Source organism: Henckelia pumila, chromosome 1 (genome assembly GCF_033568475.1).
Source record: "Henckelia pumila isolate YLH828 chromosome 1, ASM3356847v2, whole genome shotgun sequence".
NCBI classification, from domain to species: Eukaryota; Viridiplantae; Streptophyta; class Magnoliopsida; order Lamiales; family Gesneriaceae; genus Henckelia; species Henckelia pumila.
The window spans coordinates 57910403-57916529 of NC_133120.1; the positions used below are offsets into that span (position 1 = coordinate 57910403).

General features: G+C 33.1%; 1 long non-coding RNA gene across 2 annotated transcripts; it reads left to right on the plus strand.

Annotated features, from left to right (window-relative positions):
- Positions 1–1605: 1605 nt before the first annotated feature.
- On the plus strand, positions 1606–4903 carry LOC140874698 (uncharacterized). 2 transcript variants are annotated; one of them, XR_012148200.1, is made up of 7 exons: positions 1606–1729; positions 1836–1930; positions 2318–2406; positions 2672–2765; positions 2980–3034; positions 3524–3650; positions 4603–4903. It is a non-coding gene; the product is annotated as an uncharacterized lncRNA (long non-coding RNA). The 2 variants fall into 2 exon arrangements; XR_012148201.1 differs by lacking the exon at positions 4603–4903 and adding an exon at positions 3969–4591.
- Positions 4904–6127: the final 1224 nt, after the last annotated feature.

Consider the following 6127-nt stretch of genomic DNA (forward strand, 5'->3'; position numbering starts at 1 on the left):
AAACTTTCATTCTTTGGATAGCCGCTTCGGCGCGCATCCCGAAATGCATACCCCATATAACCATCCCGTGAGCCATGTTTGGATAGCCGCTCCGGAGCTCATCCCGAAGTGCATACCCCATATAATCACCACAAGACGCATAATTCATCAAAATATTTTTCATGTATCATATCATTCATCTTATCAAATCATATCATATCATTTTCATAAACCTCGTAACATGCTCATAAAATTTCTCGTGATGCTACATGTTTAAATTCCTTCAAAACATTTCATGAGAAATTAGATTTCATGAGAAAATCACATTCATGCAATACATAACTTGACCGATCCACGTGAGGCATTCCGTCCGTTTCGGACCTTGAAAACTTTAAACTTCTTCATGAGCATTCTTAAAAATAATTAAAATACATTAAATTATCAAAATCATGATTTTTAGGACCCAAAAACTCGTAAAATGGGGTGGAAAGTTCGAGCCTGCGGCGCGGCCGCGCTGCACAAGTAGCGCGGGCGCGCCGCCCGTTCGCAGAATTGCGGAACTGTGGAGCGGGCGCGCTGCTTCAGCAGCGCGGGCGCGCCGCCTGTGCGCACAATTGCGCAGCTCAGGCGCGGGCGCGCCGTCGTGACACCTATCTCCGAAAAACTGATCTTTTCTGCACAATTTCAAAACCCACAATGCTTTGGGACGTTTTTCCATCAAAAATAACATTCAACCACATCAAAACTTCAAAATAACTTTTCCCAAAACAACAACCATTTCAAAGATTTTGAATCAAGAACTCTCATTCCAACCTTTACCCCAACACTCTGATTTCTTGCCTTCAAATAATTCAAAACTCAATAAACTTTAACCGAACACATCAGGAATGCTTCACGTATCACAATCAACCAACATACTCATAAATTTTTCAAGAACGTGCATATATCATCAAATCAAAACACCTAGGTTTTTACCTTAAAAATACATATATTCTTGAATGAGTTTAAAAACAGTAAAAACTTGCCTGAATCGTCTGATTGGGATTAACCTGGACGGCGGAACGATCGAGCCTTGAGAAGTGGAAGAACCCTAGCATGAAGATCGCAGTGTTCGAGAGAGATTTTGCGAAAAAAAAGTGAGCGTTTAAAATGAGTGTTCATAAATAAATTCTGAACGCATTTCTTTTGTGACTAATGGGCTTCAACACGGCCCATTAGTTACTCTTAAAATCCTTTAAAAATTTTTACTCTCCCACTTAAATAAAAATACACTGCATCCCTTTAAACTTAATTTAAAATATTTTCTTAACTCGTTTCAAGGCTAGACTCGTTTCTGCGACCCAAGATTAATTCCAACATGAAAACTTTAAAATCATATATATGCTTACAATTTCAGGTATTTAAATTAATCACATAATTAAACATAACAATTAAACATTCTAAATAACATGCATTAAATCATATAATTTAATCAATTAACCGTGATTAAGTTAGTGGACTTTTTGAATCTTAGAGCGCTGTTAAAAACTAATATTGACAGCGCGATGCACGCCGTTAATAATCCCAAAATAAAATTTAATATTTATAGCACACAGTGTGTCGTAAAAAAACTCATGATATTAATATCGCGGTCTTCAAATCCCCAAGGAACATTTTAATTATTTTCTCTCTTTATATGTATATATAATATATATTCTTCATCGTCGAGAGCTCAGATCCCTCTGTTTTCTCTTCTTCCATGGTCGACTAGGTACTGTTCTTCCTAAATCTTATTTTCTCTCGATTTATGACCAAAACCCTATTTTTTCTCTTTAAAATTTTTTGTGCTTTTTTTATATTTGTTTGATAAATCGCAGCAAGTCATCCGCGAGCTTCAATAGAATAAATCACAAGTACTCTTCTTCCTCTCCAGAACAAGAAATTGAGAAGGCCACCATCTCTCGCACGACAGGTACTTTTGTTCTTCTTCAATAATGCATTGAAGTTCTCTGATTGTACACGGTTCAAATAAACACACAAGTTTCCTTTGGAATTATTTACCCAGTTGTTATTTTCGAATCAAATTTTGCCAATTATATATATGTTCTTTCAAAGATGGACGTTTTTTGAAGAATTTTCTTCTTAAGTTTCATTTATTGTTATTGTTTTGGGGAAATTTAATTTAATTTTTATATATTTGAAGTGGATTTTTATATAGCGTCTTGGGCTATGAGATTATGATGAAAAAATATATATAATTATCCTCGATATACATGATTCTGATAACATATTTTGATGTATGCTTGTTAATCTAACGTGAAATAGAAAAATTATATAAATCTTTCCCTAAATGCTTTAGGGAATGTACAAATTCTTTGGCAGAAAATAGTTCTCATGTCCCAGTTCGAGATTCAAAACTTACGAGGTTGCTTAAAGATTCATTTGGAGGTGTGATTTTCTTTCTATATTAATTTTCTGGCTAAGGCTTTATTTTCAAAAAAAATCTGTCTGGTTTATAATTTAATTAGTTTATTAATTCTAAAACTTTTACCCATGTTTCTCTTAGTCAGCATTGTTTCAAGAGTTGATGCTTGATAATTTAATTTTGTAAGTAAGTTTTCTGGTTGGTTTATTTTAGAATATAAAGATCACACTTGATGTTTTATGAGGTGGAAGCCATGTTCAACTTAATTGCATTCCTGTTATGATGCAGGCACATCAAAAACTTTATTAGTTGTCACAATTGGCCCATCTCCATGCCAACGAGGAGAAAATTCAAGCACCACACCATATTATTTGTTCAAGGGGTGAGTTGTAAATCTGAATATTTTATGTTTAAAGTTCCTTAGAACCGAGTTGAGAGTAAAGTTCTTGCATCTAATTTGTTATTCAGAACGAAAATTATTGTTCTTTGCTGTACAAGTTTGAGTTCATTTTTTTTATAAGGGCAAGTTTTGGGATGCTTGCATTTGGAATATTTGATTTCTTGTGAGTTCTCACTTTGAGATGATTTTATTTCAGAGCTTGTGGCAGAGACCCAAATAGCTATTGGTTTGAAGATAGGCATTCATCAAAGGTTCGATTTACTGTTCGTTTCTTTGCTGTAAAAGTTTGAGTCCATATTTTTTGTCATACGACAAGTTAGGGATGCTTGCCTTTGGAAGTAATGATTATGTTTATTTGTTGTACTTTCTGTTGGATTTTATTCACCAATACTCAACCTCATGAGAACCTCACGATCTTGTTCTAAACCTGTCAATAATGAATATAAGAAAATATGTCATGTCTGCTTTGTGAGATTGTTATGACACCACAGTGAATGTTTTTTGGGGTTTCATGATCTGAAATTGAAATAGTGAGACATTATATTGTTGCTGTGTAACATGCATCTGTCATGTTCAACCTTGGAGTATTAATATGGTAGTGGATATTTAGAGCTTGAATAATGGTTAACACATGTTGATCTTAGATAAATAGGTGCATGATGTTGTTCTCTTTTGGCTTGCTTCCTATCCTCGTTTGTGAATGTGTAATGTGACACTCATTTACTTTTTTAATCTGGCAGAAGCCGAAGTATGCTTAATGGAATGCTTTCACTCACATCATTAAAGGCCAGGGAATATGCAATCATCTATCGACTTATGCCCAGCCCACTTCCTTGATTCTGAAATCATGATTCTTCACTCTAAAGGGTAATTTGCTATCGTGTATTATCTTAGTGATTTTCTTATATACTTTCTGGGTGCTTGACCTATGGAGTTTCCAAACTGATGAGTCCCATAAATATTTTTTAAGACAAAAGCATATATACCACTGTGCCATCCCTGTTCTTGATCATGAAATATGTATGTTAAATGCTCACGAGATACGATGTTTCCTAAGGCTTAATGTAAACAAATCTATCAACCCTCCAAGATAAGTCAAAAGCATTAAATGAGATACGATGTTTCCTAAGGATTAATGAGCAAAAAATCTATCAATCTGATGCGAAGTTATTTAAAATTTATCAGATTTCAAGTACTAAGAAGAAAATCATCAAGAATATCAAAACCTGGTTGATCATTCCAAATTCCCGTGTAGCAACATCATCCTGGCAGACTTCAGTAAATTGGCCATAACTTTCTGTAGAAATATTATTTTTTAGCGCCGTTGTTTTCTGTTGAAAACTAGACAGCTGTGGCTTTTCAGTGATATATGGCTTGACCTGTAATTCATTCCCAGTAAATGCAGTTTAATCCTTGAACTTGTTACTGGAATCTGTTGGCTTCTGAAATTTTTCTACGTCACTTTGAGTGTTTTTGTTGAAGGATTAAGCATCAATATATGTTCTGAGATTTAAAAAGTTAGTTATTGAAGATATATTTTGATATTCGAATTTAACAAAACCAAAATTAATGTATGTGTATTCAATAGGATACTTGAAGCTAATACAACTAAATACACATCTATATGCATACACAAGATATTTCAAAAAATATATACTAACATGTAAAATCGATAGTGATAAAATCCTATAGGATATAATCTACGTTTTCATGGTTTTAGGCCCTGTTAAGTGTGTTTGTTTGATATATATATATATATATATATATATATGTATATATGTATATATATATATGTCTTGGTTTGTTTGTTAAATCTCAGGAAAAGAGCTCTAAATTCAATGAGAGTAAAGCAAGATCATATTCACACAATGTTCATGAAGAGTTTAGTTAAGTGTTGCAACTTATTTGGCAAGAAAGCTCGAGGTAGAGTGCGCAGAATGGGATTTGGAGTTACACCATCGAAAGTTGGAGCTTCTATATGATTGACATAGATTCTACTGATTTGCGTGGATTGAAACTATAATCATTGTTATGTATAGCTAGTTTGTGAGAGATTCCGTATCTTGTTTTGAGTGTTTAAACTTCTATGTTGGTATGATTTACAAAAAAATGTCTTTTTATTTTGTGTGTAGATTAAAGTTAAAATTTGAGTTTAATTTGTTGTAAATATATGATTTTTGAGATTTTCATGAATGAAATTGAAATATTTTGTTTAGTTTTTCATTTTATGTTACATTGAAATTATATTAAACTACCAACAACCAAAATCATGCACTGTCAATATCTTAATGTTTTTGCGGTGTGCACGTGTGCTGCAAATAATGTTTTTGCAGTGTGCGTTGCATGCTATTGATATGAGTTTTTGCGGCGTTCTTTGCATGCTGTCGATGTGCTTTTTTGCAGCGTGCATTGTGCGCTGTCGATGTGATTTTCCGTGGCGTGCATTGCGAGCTGTCGATTGGAGTTTTTGCTCCGCAGCGCGCAGCGGAAAGCAGTTTTTTTTGTAGTGATGGATCCTACAACATTCAAGGAACAACTTCATGTTATAGTTTAAACCTAAAACAATCAGTAAGTAAATGATATATATACATGAACATTCAACCTGAGGAATGTGGTTTCTGGCTTAAAGCTTCCTGGATTCCTCACGGTTTTGTTTTTCGGCCAATTTCCACTTGCTATTTTGTTACACTTCCCTGACTAATCGTTTTCTGGGTGAAGTGAGTGCTAGGGAATTTTTCTGGATTTTTTGGAGTATTTTTGCTAATTTTCTAGAGTTTTTCTCTCATAATGTAACCATTTTTCCTCAATTTACTCATTTCATAGTGTTTGGACGAAATGCAAGTGATTTTCATGCTTTAGGAGCTGCTATTTAGTTCCAAGAATAAGGACTAGGTGTATACAAAGTGTTGAGATTATTTGTGACACTTAGAAATCTTGATTACTTGCACAAGTAATCACATACATTCACCTATATAAGCATGTGTAAATAAATATATATAAACTAATAATATATATAGCATGTTTGTTAAATTGCACAAGTAACCTATCCCTACACACACACACACAACTATATATAAGCATGTTTATATAATATATACATTATAAATATATATAATTAGTTTTATAATGTTGAGAATATGCACATCCGTAAGTAGTAATGAATATTAAAATATTTTATGTAAGGGTTTTAAATTTAGTTTATTTAAAATTAACATTTTTTTATATAGGGTTTACTCATTAAATAACTTATTCCATTATTTCATTAATATACATATAAATTTATTATTATACCACAAACCTAATAATTAAATTCGGATTAACACCTCAAAATTTTTGGGGTGTTA